This window comes from Manis javanica, chromosome 12 (genome assembly GCF_040802235.1).
Source record: "Manis javanica isolate MJ-LG chromosome 12, MJ_LKY, whole genome shotgun sequence".
In the NCBI taxonomy this organism is placed as follows: Eukaryota; Metazoa; Chordata; class Mammalia; order Pholidota; family Manidae; genus Manis; species Manis javanica.
Window position 1 is genome coordinate 93,327,864 of NC_133167.1, and position 20,564 is coordinate 93,348,427.

At 41.6% G+C, this 20,564-nt stretch overlaps 1 long non-coding RNA gene and 1 other non-coding gene across 2 annotated transcripts; one reads left to right on the forward strand and one right to left on the reverse strand.

Annotated features, from left to right (window-relative positions):
• The first annotated feature begins 23 nt into the window (after positions 1 to 23).
• On the forward strand, positions 24 to 6,117 carry LOC140845218 (uncharacterized). Its single transcript, XR_012123992.1, has 2 exons — positions 24 to 1,969; positions 4,483 to 6,117. It is a non-coding gene; the product is annotated as an uncharacterized lncRNA (long non-coding RNA).
• Positions 6,118 to 7,411: 1,294 nt separating this feature from the next.
• Positions 7,412 to 7,518, reverse strand: LOC118968249 (U6 spliceosomal RNA). The gene has a single exon (XR_005055808.2). It is a non-coding gene; the product is annotated as a U6 spliceosomal RNA (small nuclear RNA).
• Positions 7,519 to 20,564: the final 13,046 nt, after the last annotated feature.

Consider the following 20,564-nt stretch of genomic DNA (forward strand, 5'->3'; position numbering starts at 1 on the left):
TGTGGCGTCCACACGCCGCGCAGGCGCAGTGAGCCGGCTCCCGCGGAACGCGAGCGCATCTGCCGACGCGGGAGGGAGGAAGAAAGTGAGGGAGACGCGCGCGGGAGGAAAGGGGCTTCGAGGTTCCCGCGCAGAGGTGACGCGCCTGACGTGTTGGATTTACGCGCTAGGCTAGACTCTGGTCACAAGAGGACGTAAGGGAAACCACTACTTCCTGAGAAGGGAAACAAGGGCTACCATAGAGAGGTGAATTTTAACCATAGCAAGTACAATTATAAAACAAGTTTTATTTTCCATAAGGAGTTTAGGACGTCCCCCCTGCACGAGATGAGTAAATGGGTCTGGGCTTATTTAAAAAACTGAACAAAATACATGAAACATCTGTTCAGACACTGGACAACAGGCAACTCTGGACTATTGTACTTTAGAGAAAAGAAGCAAGGAGAACCCGGTATCACCCTGGCTTTCTGCCTAGAGGCCGTTTCCAGTTTGAGGTGCAGGGAAGGGGAACTCAGAGACGGAAGGTCTCACTGAGAGGACAGAGGTTTTGAGTTGAAAAGACGGACTGGATTTTAGCCCACTCGGGGAGGCCAAGTTCATGGAGAAAGAGCTTCAGAATATGCATGAGTATCCTTGAATCTTTAGCTGAATAAAAACCAGTTAATATGTAATGTGAAACTCCGCAAAGCCAGGAAAGGACGATTACTGGGGAGCAGCAAGCCAAATCACTTTTTCAGAGCTCACAGAGGACTGGAAGCATCTGAGTTCCCTTCAGCCCAAGTGTAGAGACTGTTGAACACATGGAATACGCTGTACAGACCCCAGAAGAGGCATGCCTTAGTAATGAGGTAAACTAGCCCTGGACTCTAGGGTCTAGAGTGAAAGCTTTTGTAAATCCTTCAAAAGCTGCTGGACAAGCCCTGTGAAAGGATCAGACTGCTCTGTAAGAAACGTGTCTGCCAGAACAAAGGCTAATTCTCTCTAAAAGATTACGAAATCCAGGACTCAACATTAAGTTCAAAGTATCACACATCCAGTAAAAAAATTAATGGACATGCCAGGTAAAAATACAGAGCCAATAGAAACATCCAGAAATGCAAAAGTGATGCCTTTGACAGACAAGAACTTTAAAACGCCTAGTATAATTGTACTCAGTATGCTCAAATATTTAAAGGTAACAGGAGAGGGACTAAGATTTTTTTTTAAGAAAAAGCAAATCGAGTTTCTGAGATGAAAAATGAAATATCTGAAATTTTTTTAAAAATCTCTGGATGGGATGGATAGCACATTTAGCACTATAGAAAATATGATTTCTTAATAGAGAAAGAGACACAATTGGTAATCGACCATTTTACTTTTGATTGCACCTGCTTTTATGAAGTGGACTGTAGCTTTTCTCATGTAACTACAGGCTTACCTTTGTATTTCAGGTTTATAGATTCAGAAATTATAAAGACTTCTAAAGCCCAACTGAACTGATTATCTTTTTCCAGGATTTATTCATTTTCTCTGCATAATGACTTTGAGTCTTGACACACAATGGCCAAAAAATTTACAAGAGCTGCTAATCCCATCTCTCTTCTTTCACCTAAAAGATCTCTTTTTCTCTCAGAGAAAAAAAAATAACCCAGTGAGCACTGCGAGGATCCACATTGATAAGCAGTAGTTATAAACTGTTCCACTTGAAGTTTTTTATTTGATACGTGTGTCTCAACTGTTAAATAGACTAAGATTCTACCTGCACTGCAAATGATGGGCTTATTCCTTAGTACTGTTGCCTGTATCTATGGAAATGCTAAAATGCAATAAACATTCATTCAATCAATATTTATTGAGCACCTTCTACATAGTAAGAAGGAATATCGAACAAAATGACAAACTCTTGGTCCTGGTGGAGTTTACATTCAAATGGAATACAGACAGTAAACAAAAGACATAAAATGTTTACAGTATGGTGATAATTAAGCAGGTAAGGGGGAATGGGGGGGATACCCATGTTGGTACGGGGTTTGCAGTTTTACGTAGAGTGGTTATGGGACATCTCTGGTGATGTGCTATTTGGGCAAAGCCCTGAAGGAGGTGAGGGAGTAAACTGTGAGGATATCTGGGGAGAGAGAATTTCAGGCAAAGCAGGCAACAGGTGAAAAGCTCCTGAGCTGAGAATGTGCCTGGAATGTTCAAGATATCCACAGTATCCCATTCTCTCCTTTGTATGATATCAGCATGCAGGCCCAAGTGTTTTTAAATGTTAATTTTGCTGTTACTTTTCACATACCACCCTCGGAGAAATCCCAGTGATGCTAGTGCCTTTTGCCTGAAGAAATATGTACCCTAATTGGACAGCTAAGGGGAAAGTTTCCCTCAATAAACATTATCACACAAGACCAAAAGAGAGGTTTTGGAATTGGTTATTCTCTTATTAACCCCAGTGAAAAATGGACCTGCCCTTTGTTTAGTTACAATATCCCTGGATTATTTAATCCACTGTCAGTAATAGATCTGTGTTCAGGTATTGTTAGATACCAGGGTTTATGAATTGTTCTAAGCTGAAATAAATATGTGACCTTCACAAAGTAGAATGCTATTTGTTTGTAAATTGTTTATGCATTGCTGCCTGGTGCCCATGTTGTATATTCTTTATGTTTAGGTTTGTATCTGAGCACCCTGCTCTGTTCTACTGGTCTGTGGTATCTCTTTTTATACTTTTCCCATGCTGTTTCTATTGCTGCAGTATGCCTTTAATACCTTATAAAGCAAGTTCCATCTCTTTACCCTTCTTTTCCAAGACTGACTTAACTATTTATGGATTTTTTGTCTTTTACATACATTTTAGCCCACTTTTATTGGGCCTCAAAAAACTCCAACAAAAATTTTGCTCAAAATTGAATTAATTAGGTTAATTTCTGGAGAAATGATACATTAATATTAGTTCATCCTATTGAAAAATATAACAGTTTATTCAGGTCATCTTTTATGCCTTTTTAATTTTATAATTTTGTCTGTAAAGATCTAGCACATTCTTGGTTAACTCCTAGACACATTATGGCTTTTGTTGCCATTATGAATGGTGTATTACTTTATATTATTGTGAATGGCATGCTTTTAAAAATTTAGGTTGTTATTTGTGATGAGAAAAATACTATTGATTGTTGTAATTCCTAAACCTCCTTATGAATTTTAATAGTTTTTTAATTCTGTTGCTCTTTTCTGAAATGGATGATTATATTTCTGCAAATAATGTTTTAGCTTTACTTTTCCTACCTTTACGCCCCTTTTACCTTTTTCTTATTGTATTGGCCAGGAGCCTTAGTAATTTATTAATAGTAATGGTACCAGTGCTGATCTCATGGGAATTGCTTATAAAACTTCTCTATTTAGTATAATGTTCTCTGCAAGTGTTTTCCTTCAATACTTTAAAAATATTACTTTATTTTCTTCTCGTATCTCATGTTGCTTTCCAAGTCTCATGTCAACATGATTCTTGATCTTTTTTAGATGGTCTAGTCTTCCTCTCTGGAAATTTCTCATATGTAATTTTTGCATTTCACTGTCATGGATCTAGGTAGTGATTTTCCTTTTCTGTTTGGTTTTCTGTGACTTCTTTCAGTCTGAGGTCTTTCTTTTCCACTAACTTAGGGAAACTTACCTTCATTATTTCTGTGGAGTGTGTCTTTTGTATAGTTTTTTTTCCCCTATCTGGGACTCACAATTTCTGGATATTGCTTCTGTCCTCCGCGCCTCTTATCTTTCCTTTTTATGTTTTCCATATCTTTATTTCTTCCTGCTGCCTCCTGGGAAAATGCCTCAATATGATGTTACAAATCTCGAACTTATCCTGCAGCTCTATCCACCCTGCTGTTTTCCCTATTATTGTTTTTTCCCTCCACCTATTTTATTTAGCCCAAGAATAACTCAGAGACGTTCAATTAACTTGCTTCAGAAATTTAGTCACATGAGGAAGGCAGTCATTAGACTATTGTTAAGGAACAAAGGCAAAAACTGAACTTATAAGACAGAGAAGGGAGGAAAAAGTACCCAGTCCTGGGTACTGTGATTGATGTATACATATTTAGGATATACTGATTAGACAGCAGCTTGAAAAAGCCAATAGGGGTATCAAAGAATACAATTTTAGTGGTTTGTGGTTCTTCTGCAATCTTGAGAACATACCGAGAGAGTCAGGGTACCAAGCTGTCCCTCCTGGCTGTCAGTGTCTACAGCAACTCCTCTCCTCACCTTGTTCAGGCCCCATCCGCACCATTTCCCTTAACACACTCTCATTTTTCAGAGCTCACATTTCCACTTTTTAATAATTTCTTATTCTTTGTTCATATTGCTAATATCTCCTTCTTTCTTCTTAAGTACATTCATCATGCATATTTTAATTTTTTGGTTCATCTGTTGTAATAATTCTCATTCAGTTGGTAAGTGTGATTCACTGTGCTGTTTGCATTTATTTCATGTTCTCTCTGTCCTCCACAGATGCCGGGTTATTTTGGCCTGTGAGCTCATGTGCCCATGGAAGAGTCTGGTGAACTGAGGGGGAGGCCTGTGTGACCCTCCAGATGAATTTAGCAAGGAAGCCAATGAACCCCAGTCCCCTTTATTAGTGCTGATCACTCCCATTTGTTGCCTTCATCAGGCAGCTACTCTGTTGCGAGTGTCACCTTTAATCTCTTAGGAAGGAGTAGCTTTGAGAGACCGGCTCCTCAGTTCATGATCCAGCAGCCCTGGGATTTGGATGGAGAGAGGCAAAGAAGTCAAGCCTGAAGGGAGCTGGTCAGTTCCTGTTCTCATGGGCCTCTCTCCCCTGCCAGGTGCCCTCGTACTTCTACCCCGATGTAAGGCATGGGGCAGCTTCAGGAGCCTGCTGCTGATTTCTGCTTTCCTCCAGGCCTTCTCACGGCTGCTTCTGGTTGCCCACTACCCCAGGCTGCGTCAGCCTCCTGCCTCAAACACATGTACCTCCCATACCACTTCAAAACTGCCTTCAGACTCCCAAGGAATTTCTCATTTTGTTGTGGTGATAGTTCATTTCTCAAATCCATGCTTTTTTCTTCATGGTGATAGTTGTTCATTTCTCAAATCCATGCTTTTTTCTTAATTCTAGAATTTCTCTAGGGTTCATGGGAGAAGGAGGTAGCTAATGAGTTATGAAGGTCCATCACTGTTTCTATAATATGAAGATCTATGGTGTAATAGTTTGCTAGGGATGCTATAACAAAGTATCCCAGACTGGGTGTCTTAAACAATAGAAATCTATTTTCTCATAACTGTGAAGGCTAGAAGTCCAAGATCAAGGTGTCTGCAAGGCTGGTTTCTTTCGAGGCCTCCCGCCTTGGTGTGCAGACAGCCATCTTCTTCCCTCTGTGATTATCTGCACCCAAATTTCCTTTTCTTGTAAGGACACCAGTCATATTGGATTAGGACCACCCTAATTCCCTTCTGTTAATTTAATTACCTCTTGGAAGATCCCTGTCTCCTTCATAGTCACATTTTGAAGTGGCTGAGGGTTAGGACTTCAGCATGTGAAGCATACGAGTACACGATCCAGTGCACAACATGTGACGTTTGCATTCTATTTGGGGGCTATAATTTCACATTTGGTTGAGTTTATTCCTCAAAATTTAAGGGGATAATTTTGTTTTGACTTCCTCCCTCACCAGCTAAGGTTCTGTGGTCTATTATCATAACTAAACCTCTTGCCAACATCCTAAATTTCTTTCCCTGATAAAACCGCCATGATGATGACTCTGTCTGCCTTCTCCGTGCTTTCTAGGACTTCTGAGAGATGCCTTAGAGATCACACAACAGGGAGATGAGTGCCTGGATAAATTAGTAATTATATCTTCATCTGGTCTCTAATCATCCCTGGCAACTCTATCAGGTCTCTTCATCTTGCCCTCCACCTCCACAACTTCCACTGCAGATCTCTGCTCTCACCTCCAGCATCTAGTCGGCTTCTCCACTTACCCTCACCAGAAGACCTCCCCTCCTGTGTCACAGAGGAAATGGAGACCTTCGGAAGAAAACGATTACAGCTCTCCACCACCAAGACTTCACCTACCCATATCTGATCTTGCCTTTGCTTAAAATGTTGATATTTTGTTCATCATAGATGTTTGCAGTGAATTTTGTTCATCATAGATGTTTGCAGTGATTTTTTTAGCAAGAAATTGAACTAAAATTGTCTCTATCTCAATAACTGTGATTTTGGTGCCCCCTCAAATTTTGTGCCCAAGGTGAGTGCCTCATTTGTTTCACCCTAGTCCCATCCCTCATCCACCCATTCATTCCTCCTTCCCTCCTTCATTTCCTGAGCGAATACTACCACATGTTCTCTGAATTCCCCTCTTCTCCTACCTTCTCAGGGGCCTTGAATTTTGCATTGTCCACTCTTCCCTATATTTTCCATTTTGTCCCTGCAAATGGCCTTTCCCTTTTGTATTTAAACAGGCCCCGCTCAGTTTTTCAGCTCAGAAAGATGAAAACACCTCCCTCAACCTCAGAACTCCTACAGCTGCTGCTCACTCTCTTTCCCTGTCTCTCCTTTCCCTTTTGGAACTAAATCTCTTAAAAGAATTGTCTCTTCTTCCACACCATCCACTCACTATATAATCCACCTTAATTCAATTCCATCCTCACAGTCCAGGGCTTTTACTGCTCCATTGAGGTCACCAGTTACCTCCATGAAGTTAAACCCAGTAGGCTCTTGTCAGAGCCCATCCTGTGTGACCGTTCAGCATCCACCAACGTTGTTGGCCCTTCTTTATTTACTGAAACACCTGCTTGCTTTGGTCTCCATGACAACACACTTGCCTGGCTTCCTTTCTCTCTGGCCATTCCTTCTCAATCTCCCTGGTTCCCACTCTTCCACTCAGTTGTTTAATGTAGGAATTCTGGATCTTAGACCCTCTCCTGCTCTCTTATACTCTCTTCTCAGTATAGACTTTCACCCTAGGTGTTCTTATCCATTCCTCTAGCTTTATTTACCATCCACTTGTTAGTGACTCCAACACTTCTATTTCTACCCAAGATCTTAATTCAGATCCACACAACTATTTGCCTAATCGCAAACCCTTCAAATGCAGCAGATCCCAAAGTGAGCTCATCGTTATCCCACCGAAACCTACTACTTCCCTGTTGTTTCTTTTCTCAGTAAATGGTTCTACAATCCATATGGATTCGTCAGGCTAGGAATACACATTCACTTTTGGCTTTTCATCTTCTTCACCTTCCTTAATCAAAATGGCTACAAGGTTCAGAATAATCTGGATTCTTACCTTTCCAGGTCTGGCATGAAATACCTTCTATCTTCTTCCATACTTAAATTCCTTCCGTACCTCACATCCTGTTCTCATTCTCTTCTCAGGGCTTTTCCTTGCTAATCTCTCTCATTCTTTTTTTTTTTTTAAATATGGAACACTTCACGAATTTGTGTGTCATCCTTGTGCAGGGCCCATGCTAATCTTCTCTGTATTGTTCCAATTTTAGTATATGTGCTGCCGAAGCGAGCACTCTCTCTCATTCTTTGGGTTAGAGATTGAACTTCAAATCTCCAGAATGTTTTTCCCCCCAAATCTCCAAGATTTGTTACATTCTGCCCTTTATGAGATCTGCTTCTTTCATTGGCATGTTTCTTAGAATAAAGATTTGACTGTGTAAGAAAAAGACCTTAAGTAGCAGTGGTTCAAATGACACGGAAGTTTATCTCTCTCAGACATTAAGGCTTGGCTCTGTAATGCAATGATGTCAAGGACCTAGAATCCTTCTATCTTGTGGCTCCACCATTCCTAGCATGTTGTTCTCACCCACATGTTCCAGACAGCTCGGCATTCTGTGTGCATTCCAGTCAGTGGAAAGAAGGAGAAATTGGAAGGGAGAATGTGCATTTCCTTTTAAGGTCACACCCAGAAGTCATGCACATTATTTAGGCTTATATCCCATCTGTTGGAACATAGTCACATAACCACACAGTAGTTGCAGGAGTGGTTGGGGGAAATGTCTTGGTTCTGTAAACAGTTAACTATGAGCTGTTGAAAGTCTATTGTTATTGAACAGGGGGAGGTCAAATATTCAAACAAGTAACAGTCTTTGCCACCATGCTGGTGAACACACATACCCGTGCTCACCCTTTTTCTGTGCACAAAGCACACTCATCCTCCCACAGTGGAGACACCCCAGGTCCTGTGCAGCTAGTGCATCCAGCTCACAGTCAGCAATCTCTAGGTGACACACAGTCCTGTATATCAAGCTCAGATGGTGCTCTTGGTCCAGCTACTTACAAACCAAAAGACAAGTCATCTGCTCTGACCACACCCAGTGCAAAATAGTAGGAGTGGGAGGGAGCAGGACAACTGGAATAAGGGTGCTTGTTTGGAAACCAGAAGAAGAGTGCAATACAGTCACAGGCCGTATAAATGACCAATGCCTGCTGAACAGGAACTAAAAAGAGGCTGGACCCAGATTGGTTCAACTCATTGTGCTCTCTGGGGGATGGGGAAGGGTGTCTTCCATCTTTATATTCTGTGACTCCCATCTGACAATACCCATTTCTCTTATATTTGCTTGGCACGAACTTTTTGTCTATGTAAAACATTTGAAAGTTTAAATAATTTTACTCAGTTTATATATAAAAATTGCATAGGGGTGAGTGTGTATGCATATATATATATGTATATAGTGTGAGTTAAGTAACTCCTTGCTCAAACAGTTTCCCTTCTTGTATGGTATAATGCAGCTGCTTAGAAACATTTGTGTGGCCTGGTGCAAATCATGTCCTGTCTCATCTTGAACACAAAACAAACAGGGTCCCCTGCTCTGCCCATAGCTTGGGGATAGGTAGCCTTGCTGACAAGCACTGGCCCACATGACAACCTAGTGACAGGAAAGGAATGTACAAATTTTGACCCTTTGGTTAAATAGATCATCCAAGAAAGTTTATTTCACGTGTTTTTACATGTCTGTTTAGATAAACATGCTTAAACCTGCATATTAATGATTTCAGATTTATTTTGAAATTGAGATGAAGAAACTCAGTCTGGGTTTTTGGTTTGTAAAATAAAATGGATTTTCTATTATAAAGAACCTCAGATATTTACCACTTGAATTGTAAGTGATTCATTTGAGAGTTATCATAATTCAACTGAGTCATATTGGGGAAAAGGAAAAATAAACATTAGAAATGGATGTTATTTTTAAATATATATTTGTGCTTTTGTTCAGCTTCCTAATGTTCTTATACTGCCTCATCAAATTAATTTGAAAATTGAAGCTTTTCTGTGATTATAAAATCCATGGGTGTTCAATTGGGCACATTAAGAGAACAGAGAGATATATTCCATTCAGATTTTAATAGCAATAGCACCAGATTGCTTCTTTTTTAATGACAACTCACAGGCTGTACAAGAAGTTAATTTCTTGAGGTGCCACCAGAGGGCGATCAATCCAACAATAGCTCTATCTGATCGGTAAACAGGCTTCTATGTTATGGAGGCTCTAACAGGTTTTCAGGTTTAGTTTGAGAAAATAGCAAAAAAGAGGAACTGAAATATTTTAGTCAGTAGAAATGTATCTGAATAAGTGTTCAGTTTTTTAAAGGTTCATCACTACCATTTTTGGAACCTAGTTACACATCCTGAATGTAGCAAACATTTATTGAGTGCTTCCTGTTAGTCGTGATAGGTGCTGTTTTAGGATTAATATTTTCTCTGGGGAAATAGAGATGCATAAACATAGGGAACCTCCACACTGCTCTGTATTTGTTTCCTTACAAGAATGATCCTTTGTATGACCCTACGACTTTGAAATTTGATAGTTCTCTGTTAACAAAACAACCGGGTAACCATTAAATAATGGATACTCACAACAGTTCTGTCTGCTAAGGAGGACAGGTATTATTATTGTTGTTATTCCCATTATACACAGGGAAATTTGTATTGGTCATTGTTCTTTCAGGAAAACTGTCAGGGAATGTTGACAAAGGTGCTGGAAGAGCTAGAAGAGCAAAAGAAAGTAGGGGGTGTTACCCAGATGTCAGAGGCTGTTGCTCTCTTGGGGCTGGAGCCACCGAATGGCTAGGGATGCTCTCCCACCCCTGCTGAGAGGGAGCAGAAGCTGGCTGCCTGCTGTTCTGGAGCTTCAGATGCTGTTCAGGCCCCTGTTATAAGGGGTCACTGGACCACCACGGATGGGGCCAGAAGTAGAATAGCGCTTCCCTTCCTTCCCACTGTTCATCTTCAGCTGGAATGAGGAAGCATGGGAAATGCCACAGAGGGAAGCGGAGGAGGGAGTGGAGAACCAAGAGACACTGTCCGGCATGGACACAGATGGAGAGTCGCTGATTACTGGAGTTAATGGCAGTCGGGACCAGAAGCCTGTTGTGAAGTTCAGGAGTTCTCAAGATTTCCCTCCTTTCTGATACCAGCTGCAGGTTCAGGGATCTTCCAGACCACCTGCAGGTTTCATCATTTGTTAAGAGGACTCACAGAACTCATTGAAGGTGGTTGCTCTCATGATTACGGTTTAGTACAGCTAAAGGATACAGTTGTCAGTCAGCTGCGGGAAGCAGCATGCAGGGCAGAGTGCAGGAGAGTCCCCGGCGGGAGCCTCCTGTTGTCCTCTCCCAGGGGAGTTATGAACAGTGCTATCTCCTCCCAGCCTCGCTGTGGCACAGTATTCATGGAGCATAGATTGGGGTGACAACCAGCAGTCCGAGCCAGTGGATGGTAGTCAGCAACACTGCAGAGCCTCCCTGTGCCTGGCGATGCTAATTCCATGCTGTGACTGTGCTATTAACAGTTCCAACTGCTCCACTAAGAGCTCCACATGCTTAGTTGGTATGCTCTCTGAGTCTCTCAAATTAGGCAGAGGTATTTGTCATGGATCATTTATAAAATTATAGAATGAAACAATTGCTGGAATAACTTCTTCAAACACTGGTGACCACAGACTTCTGGCTGAGAAACACTGCCGTTAACCAAACAGGAAGGCATGAAACACTGGTGAGAAATAGGTGCCATCCATCACCGACCTCCAGGGTCACACCATGTTCTCTGCTGGTGTTCTCCAACCCCACCCTCCCCTCCAGCTTCCCCTCACTGCATCTCCCAGGGATGGGAATGTTGATTTGCCCATGTCAGAGGAAAGGGTATTTAATCCACTGTCATAGGGGTGGGGTCTCTGTTCTGAGATTCAGTCCTTTGGGGAATAGCTTTCTCTTCCACCAGGCTGGCCTAGCATGGCAGCCCAAAGCTGCTCCAGTTTAGGGGCTGCTGCACTTCAAGAAGCAGAGGTGGGGAAACCACTTACAGGTGGACAGTGGCAGCTGGGGGACGAATGTGAAGTTCCCAAAAGTGCATGGCCATGACACCTGTAGCAGGCTCACTAACTCGGGCCAACCTCAGTGGGGTCTGGTGGCTGGCGACAGCAGCCGTGGTGTCCTCACTGAACCGGCTTGTGGTTTCCCCCTGCCTAACCCTCCTTTCACTCCATCTCCAAGCCTGCTCCTCACGTGAGTGGGAGCTCCCGAAGAACTCCCTCCAGTAATGTTCTTCCTTCCTATGTTATTGGAGTTGGAGTCTATCACTTGCAAATAAGATCCTTGCCAGGTACAAGTTGGGACAATTAGAGGCCCTGTGATCTAGCACTAAGGAGGGAGCGCATCCCCCCTTTCTTCCTTGGATTTGCCTCATCCCATCCAGCTGATCAGGACTCTGTGACTTGGACCAGGCTCTGAGGAAAGGGGGCCCCAGGGGTGCTCATTCCTCTGTTCAGGCACAGCCCCTTGGACTGAGGTGACAATTAGGAGCCTGACTCTCCCACCCTGTTCTTTCAATCTCAGTACCACAGACCATCTTATCACCTTCCACAGCCCAGCAGACTATGCATTATACATGAAGGTCCAAGTCCATTTTGTAGAGCCCTTGGGGCTAGAAAAGCGCTAGCTATGCAAGTCTGGGATTATTATTTATAGAGCATGAATGAACAAAATTATAGCTATGGGATATTTGGAGAGAAAAACAAAGCCTAGTATGCGCTTCTGTGGTGGAGAAGTAACATGATAGAGGTCCAAGGCTGGGAATGCCAAAAAAGACTCAGAACAGATTCTAAATTCTGAACATTGAAACTCTACTAAGTCCCCCCATCTATGTTCAAAGGAAAAACTACCTAAGAATATTAAATGATTTAAAGATTTTTGTTGATGTTTACATTATGGATTGTGCATTTCTTCATGAAGGCAAATATGTTGGGTATGAATCTTCAATATCTTTATGCCATTAAATAATAATAGGATGATGATGATCAAACAGCACTTATTTATTGATCACTTCCTATCAAGAATAGTGCTAAGTGCTTTACACATATTATCTCATTTAATCCTTACATTAATATAAGACAGTTGCTCTAACCTCCTTTGACAGATGACATTGAGTCTTAGATAAATTAGACAGTCCAAGGTCATACTGCTGGCTAATATTTCACGTAAATACAACATTATGGCCCATCTTCCTTTGTGGAAGCATCCATATGTATTTAATTACTATGTAAGAGATCCAGACTGACAAAAGGAATAAATGTTCACTCTTTTGTTCCCAGTTGCCAGATTAGTGTTCTCTACCCTGTCTGCACATGAGAATCACATGAAGAGCTTGTAAAATTGATGCCCAGGTCCTGCCTCCGGCCAGCGAAGTCAAAATGCTGCCATAGATCAAGGTAAGTTAACTGCACGGGTTAAGATGGAAAAAGAAAAGAGGACCATCATCGCATTGACCATGTGATGGTAAGCTCATGGTTAAAAGAACACAGTAGAGAAGGGGATTGGACTACACAGTCAGCTTTAGCTTCAATGAATAGAATGTTAAGTGGAGGGGATAACAGACAATGAAACAAATGTAGGGTCACTGGTTTTCTATTTCACAACAAAATGTGTAATAAGGATTCTGAGCCCTGAATTCAGAAGGAGAAAATATTGAAATGTATAGGTAATGCTCAAAAATAATCTGACTGGGGACAGATAATATACAAAATAAGGATATAAAACTAATAAAATTAGCTAACACTTACTGGGAAAAAAAAAGTGAATACCAAAGGGATGCTCCTCAATATGTTTGAAAGGCTTCCCAGGAGATCCCAGTGCAACCACGGTTTGAGAATTATTACCTTGCCTTCTTCCCCTCAATCCAGTCTTCCCACCCTCCTCATCTCCACTTCAGTATTTGGTACATAGCATATAGGATCTGCCTGTAATGTTTATTATTTCCAGGCAAGCAAATGGCACTTAGCCCCGAAGGAGGGTGCTCAAGCCCCCTTGACGTGGTTTCTGCGGGAGGCAGCTATGTGGAGACGGAGGAACAGAATGCACCATGTCATTTCCACCCCCACCCCCGGCCCTGGCCCTGCCCCCTATTTCATTCAGCTCATCTCTGTCCATGTATTTGCTACAGCATTATTTCCCATGACTGAGCTCCTAAGGCATCACCTGGTCTTGGGGCCAGGTACACTGAGAAAAGGCTTAGAAAGCTTTGGAGACCCAGCTCTTTCAGTCTGTAAATTAACTGTCATTTCCGTCCTCTCCTGAAGGGGCAGGCTCTAGGAAGAGACTCCTCACTGTGATCCACTGACCACAGCTTGGTTTTAAGACAGTTTGGTTTTCAGCAACTTTGCCTTCCATTCTTTGATTCAAATCTCAGGTCCATGAATAAAATACAGTATATTGCTGTTGGAGTCAGAGTTCTGTCTTTTAGAACAGTGTTTTAAAAGGTAGAGGTGTTTTGGAATCACCCCTAGGAATGTGTTGGACTTCAGGTGGGAGGGATGATTGCTGTCACAGATGTTGGTAGTGCTAGTGGCGTGGGATAAGACCTGTCAGCTTTTGAATATCCCATCATATATTTGGGTAAGAAGATAAAGGAAACCAAACACCCTGTTAATGATTATCCGAGCCTAGAATCCAACTCCATTTTACACATACACACAAAATATCTTTTGAGTGGTTTTACCGTACAATTGGATCCATGAATACAACTACAAGGTGGAAAGAAGGAAGAGCATACTTTATTTTGCTTGCGTTCCTTGGAGTTGTTTGTTATTCAGAAAACCTAATCACTGATTTGGGATATTTTACTTGCCAATGAGGTGCCTGTATTAGCCTTCATTTGTAGCTGCCACTTTCGTATGTAGCTCTACATATAAGGGCAAGCCTATGTCTACTTCATTAACCTTCCCTTGTGTCTCTGTATTATATTATTATTTATTACTTTCTTTTTATTTCTCCTCTATATTTTAGTTAGAACATTATTAATTTTTAAAAAATTGTGTCATAGGTAAATCATATTAACTATGAAATGCATTTTAGGACAATTGAGGTGTTACAAAATATTTGTCATAAAAAGTAAGTATAAGGTCTCATAGGGTTGAGAACTCTTCCTTTAGAAGGAAATGGAGCCTTGCTTTTTAGGCTGAATCTAGAAACTTGAACCTCAAGTCTATTTAATGTAAGAATTTAAGATAAACTTGAAAGTTTCAAGTGTGCAAGTGTTTTCCAAACAGTATCTGCTCAGAAGTACAAAGTTTCAAAATAAATGGAATGTTACACAATGACATCACATACAGCACATTATGTATAATTATATATGCATTATATAGTGTATGTGTTGTGTGTATATATATTATGTGCATTATATATTACAGATATATTTATCACATTGTTACATTACATATATTGTAATGCATTATATGTTGTATGCATTGTGTGTATATATGCATAATTATAATATCAAGGATATTATACATATGCATATGTATATGTAATATCAAGGATAATGCATGCAATTGTATGAATATGAGCTAAGTGTAACACTTTCCCCTCATGTAACTGTTTGAAATAAGCAATAACTCTGAATTCCAATGTTTCCTTCTAACCCAAAGGGAAAGTCATAATTTTTTAAAAATATCAGGTTGAATTATTATAATGCAGGATTTGATGAAAACATCGTTGTCATACTGGCTTTTCTTCAGTGGGAGATCACCAAGACACCTCTTCCCACCCAGGCCCTGAAGGGGAGCCCCACATCCCTGACTGCAACGCCTGGCTTTCTTGCCAGGTTTCCTTTCCCGACCCTAGTGGAAGCCTGATCTTGTTTTGTTGAAGTTACTATAGGAGCAGCCCGTGTTACACGGGTGACTCCATCTCTAAAACAAATATATGCAAAGAGCTGAGAGGCAGATTTCAGCCTTCAATACTTCAAACACTGAAGAATGAAAACAATCTGTGCAATTGAAATAGAATAAATTCCAATGCCCCAAGGGAAGTGGGTGTTTAGGCTGTAATCACCACCACCCAGGCTTTCCCAACTTCAGAAGAATGCCCAGATCGGTGTGTAAGTGCTTCTGTCGCACTGCGGGTTTGTCGCCCTGAGCTGGGCCAGGAGAGGGGAAAACAAACCAGGCCCGCTTGGGGCTCTCTTCCCAGCCACCCGGCCCGCCGCGCTCCCGGTGCGCGCGCGCCGCCTGCTCCTGCGTCCTTTCAACCACCGCCGCGGATCGCTCCAGCCCGGGTGGGCGATGCGCAGGGATGGGCGGGCAGGTGGAGCCGATGCTGTGGGCGCGGGCGGGGGGGACGGCGTGTTCGCAGGGATCACCAACTACGTAGAGGCACACGCCAGCCGTCGAGAGCTGCCCTTTGGTACCCCGCACCCTTGTGAAACCAGGTGCGGGGGAGGGCGGGAGGCGAGCGCTTTCCAAGATTGTGCAAGTGCGCGCCTGCACGGAGGACGGTGGTCCTGGACCGCTCCAAAGGCGGCTGAGCAAACTGGACGGGGAAGAAAAGCCTTCCCGCGCCTTACCTTGTAAACCGTGGTTTAGAGTATCATAGCCCGCACCGGTTTTGAAAGGCTAGTTTTTAAAATATTATGTTATTAATGGCCTTTTATGACTACATATAAATATTTTAAAGCATTTAATTATTTAAAAATTAATAGACTTTTTAAAGGGCAGCTTTAGTTTTACAGAAAAATTGAGCAGAAAATACAGAGAATCCCAATGTGCTCTGTCTTCCGTCCCCACAGTTTCCCTAGTATTAACATCTTGCTTTAGTATAGTACATTTGTTACGAATGACCAATCAATAGGCATACGTTATTATTAACTGAGCCCACAGTTTACATTAGGGTTCACTCTCTGTATTGTGCAGTTCTGTGGGCTTGCAAATGCATGTCATGTATTGATCATTACAGTATCATACAGAATAACTTCCTCATATACTAGCAGCATCAAAGTTGGTTTTCTTTAAGCCTAGGCACTTCCCTCAGACATCTGTCCTGCGAAGCACACCTGCAGTTCTTCGGAAAATGGGAAGAGGAAATAACAAGTTCCTAAACTCTATTAGGGGAAATAATAACCGTAGTAGAAGTTCAGAAGGTAACCAAATATTCCTCTCTTCCATGAAAAAGACCCAGTCCCAAAAACCACTCCCTCTTAACTAACCTTGCCTTTGCAGTGACCATTTAAAATTTGAAAAATCTTTTCATAGAATACAATATTAATGTTTTTACACTGGATCTTTGAACCTCTAGGGGGATTTTTCTTTTCTTGAAAGCCGTCTTGATTACTCACGTTTGAACATGGTTGTATTATTAGACTGTGTTGGGAAAAGAGGCTCCTCTCAATGTCTAAGTAAATGAACGAGCACAATCATTGACATGGGTTGCCTCCACTGACATACCCCTTACAGAGTGAGCTTTGCTCTCTTTAAGTTTTGTAGATGACCAACACCACAGTTGAATGAGAGACTGTTGTATATGAGAAATTCCTGCCTGAGAAATTCTGTTCAGTTCTTGTTAGTCTATTTCAGTAGGCTCTTGAGCATCAACTAAATAGAAAAGTGAAAACGAGAGTGGAAAGAAGCTAAAGAACAGGCATAAAGAAATATAAACTATCTAGGGATTTAACAGTAAGGGAAGAATAGTGGGTTTTATTGTTGTATATGGAATATTAATATTTTATCTAAACTGCATAGATATGTGTGTATAGGTAAGAGAATTTAGGGGTAATCTATTTTTTTTCAATCATCTATGAAGCATTGTTACTAGCAAATGGTCACATTTTTTCTGTTTCTGACCAGTAAGTGTGTGATGTAAGAGAACTGAAATGGGAGAAAATAATGGCTCATCTTCTATGTATAAAGTCTCTAAATCTATGTGCACCAAAAAGATGAGCGTGTATGGAAGTGGTGGGGTGATAGAAGAGTAAAGCCCACCCAATCCATCATCCCATGGTCTTCTTAGGCTTCTAGTTTCCTAAACTCAAGTAGGTTGGAGGGGAACCTTTCCCAAAGCCAAGTCTCCCATAGAAAAATTACTAAACACCATGAGTTACTTGGCCAAATGCTGTATCACTATTTAGATTATGCCTCACTATAATAATAAACAACTAGGTCACTGAACGCTTATTTGTGCGTACATGCAGGCTGTGCATTGGTATAGAAAGTATTCTCCAACCCTGAGGTTCTGTGATACTCTTGAGTTTTCCCATGGTGTCTCTCCTGGCCGTGCAGGCTGTCCAAAGGAAACAGCTGTCCCGTGACTCTGACTACGAGCTCAGAGTGCCACAGCAATTCAGTCCAACAGGCGTGAGTGATCTGAAAATTTGTACCTACTTCCTATTTTGAAATATCTTCCATTGAAAAACTCCAGCCCAGCTGTAGTCACACAAAATCGTATAAACAAAATCAATCCCTCCCCTTTGTTAAGTGGGTCAACAGGCTGCTGCAACCAAATACATGTTAAGTTTTTGTGTCTATCAGAAGGACACAGACTAGAGGTAGAGAAAATACCTAATTTTGTTTTATTTTACTTCTTAGGCTTTTTTGTAAGAGAGCAAACTGAAAAAGAGTTTTGCTTTGGAGTTTTTCTTTTGCTATTTATATCTGTTGAGTAGATTGTATGTCTTGTTATGGTGATAAATTGTTCTTCATAAAAAGTTTTGTTGTATCTTCTATGTGGCTATTTATTTATTTTGTTATTAACATCCTATTGAACATCAGAGATGTGACACATATTATCCTAATTGAATTCAGATATCACTTCTGATGATCATATTTCAACTACTTGTTTTCTTAAGCAATTTCAAAGGCCCATTTATTTGCTATTAAATTCTATACAGCAATCTGATAATTTTCCCTTCAATTTGGCTGATAAAAATGCAGGAAAAGGTTAGGTATTTTCATAAAATATCTAGGAACAATTGGTGTCTTGATATTCACATGCTTTCTTTTCCATTTGCAGGGAGGGTAGTAAAGACCTAAGTAATTATAGTCAAGTAACCCTCCAGCTGTGCCATTCTGTGCACATAAATCACATCCTGTCAATATTCCATCAGTCAGATGAACCAAGTAGCAGGAATACATTTACGAAGTCTGTATAGCTATTAATAGAATATGAACAAATAGATCTGAAGGGGTTCAATCTAGAATAAGATCTACTTTCTTAAAAGGAAATAAGAATGTGAACAAAGAAAGTTCAATTCTTGTCATCCACCCTCTAGTCAGCAGAAAGAGATTCATTTGCATTTTATTCTGACTGGAGGGATGACGCCCAGATGCTGCTGGGAGCCATTTTCCTTAGGCAGCTTAATGAAGAGCTGCGACACATTCATTTCTGTCAGAGTCAGAGCCCATGTGCAGTCAGCAGGGACAGGCAAGGCATGAGAACAGAGTACTCAGTACTCGGTGGCTTTAGGCAAGCTGGGTTTCATTTCCTCGGCCATAAATTAAGATCTATGCCAGAGGAAAAAAGTGTGCAGTTCGGGAACCTGAATGTCCCCAGGTCTCCGGGTGCAAGTAAGTTCCTGTTGGCATTGGTGTCTGCACTCTGCTAACTTGTTAGTTCCCACCTACATCACTGCATTTAAACTTCTCCTGGTTGTCAACAGATAAATGGATCAACAAAATGTGGTGAATACACACAATGGAATATTATTCAGCCTTAAAAAGGAAGGAAATTCTGATGCACCTTGGTGAACCTTGAAGACATTATGTTCAATGAAATGAGCCCAACCCAGAATGACAGATATTGCAGGCTCCATTCATATGAGGTACCTAGAGTAGTCAAATCCCTGGAGACAGAAAGTAAGGTAAGGTTCCCAGGGGCTGCAGAAGGGGAGAATGGAGAGGTAGTTTTTAATGGTTCAGTAGGTACAAAGTTCCAGTTTCGGATGATGAAAACGATTCTGGAGAAGGATGGTAGTGATGTTGCTCCACAGTGTGAATGTATGTAACACCACTGAACTGTGTACTTAAAAATGATACAAATGTTAAATTTGACATTATGTACATCTCACTACAATAAAATAAAATGGTTGGCATTGGGGGGGAAAGTTATTCTACCTGTTCCTAGGACACCCCAGAATTGTCTCACATTTGCTCAGAAGCATATTTGGTATTGTTCACCAACTGGCTGTCTTATATAAATCCTCTGCCCAGAAGCTTTTGAGGAAGAAACCACTTGTTCACTACTGCTACCCATCTCTCACAAAAAAAGGGGGTCTACTCCCTCCCTGTTGAATTCCCTATGCTACAGAATCCTTTCCACCATGAATGGCACAAGTTCCCTTTGGGAACAGTGTTCTATGAAGAAATGGAGAAAGCACCCCTCTCCCCAGTGCTCTAAGCCACAACCTGAGCCCCAAGCAATGTGCCTTGAGGTACTTCAGTTCATTCCTAGAACAGGTTCTGTCTGACCCACTTACCCACAGGGACCCAAAACTGGTCCCAGAACTGGAAAGAGAACCATACCGGGACAGACTCTCCATTGTCCTAGCTTCTTGCCCGGGCTTCTGCATAAAAATTCTGCCCAAGCTACTTTAGCTAAAATCAAGAAGCAAACATAGCAGTTTACTCAAGTAGTAATCCTAAGGGGGATGGAGATAGCTAGGTCCTCAACCTAAAACCTTACTTAGACTCAGCCAGGACGACCTGGCCACAATTCTGAAACCTGGTGTTTTCCCAGGGAACCGTGGCTCTCAGTAAGCATTCACAGTATTATTTCTATTTCTTGTACAAAGCAGTGGTTGGTCCAGTGACTTTTACTTATTCATATCCCTCCATGTAGTCCAGAACAATCTGAATGTGATAGACATCCTGGAAGTCAGCAAGCCAGCATCCGGGTGGCGGGATGCAGAGGAGTGGCATGTGGGAGGCACTGGGTGCTCTAGGAGCAGAGCAGCTGGAGATGCTGCCTCTACATCTCTCAAGTTTTTGTTTTCATAAGATCTGCAGTGGATGACTTGTGTGCCCCAAAAGATATGTTCCAGACCTAACCCCTGTACATGTGAATGTCACCTTATTTGGAAATACAGTCTTGGCAGATGTAATCTGCAAGTTAAGATGGACTCATCCTGGAGGAGGGTACACCCAAAATCCAATGACTGGTGTCTTTATAAGAGGAAGAAGAGTAAAATTTGGATACATAGACACAGACATACAGATAAGAAGGCCATGCACTGACAGGCAGAATTTGAAGTGATGCAGCTGCAAGCCCAGAACACGGAGGGTTGCTGGCAGCTGCC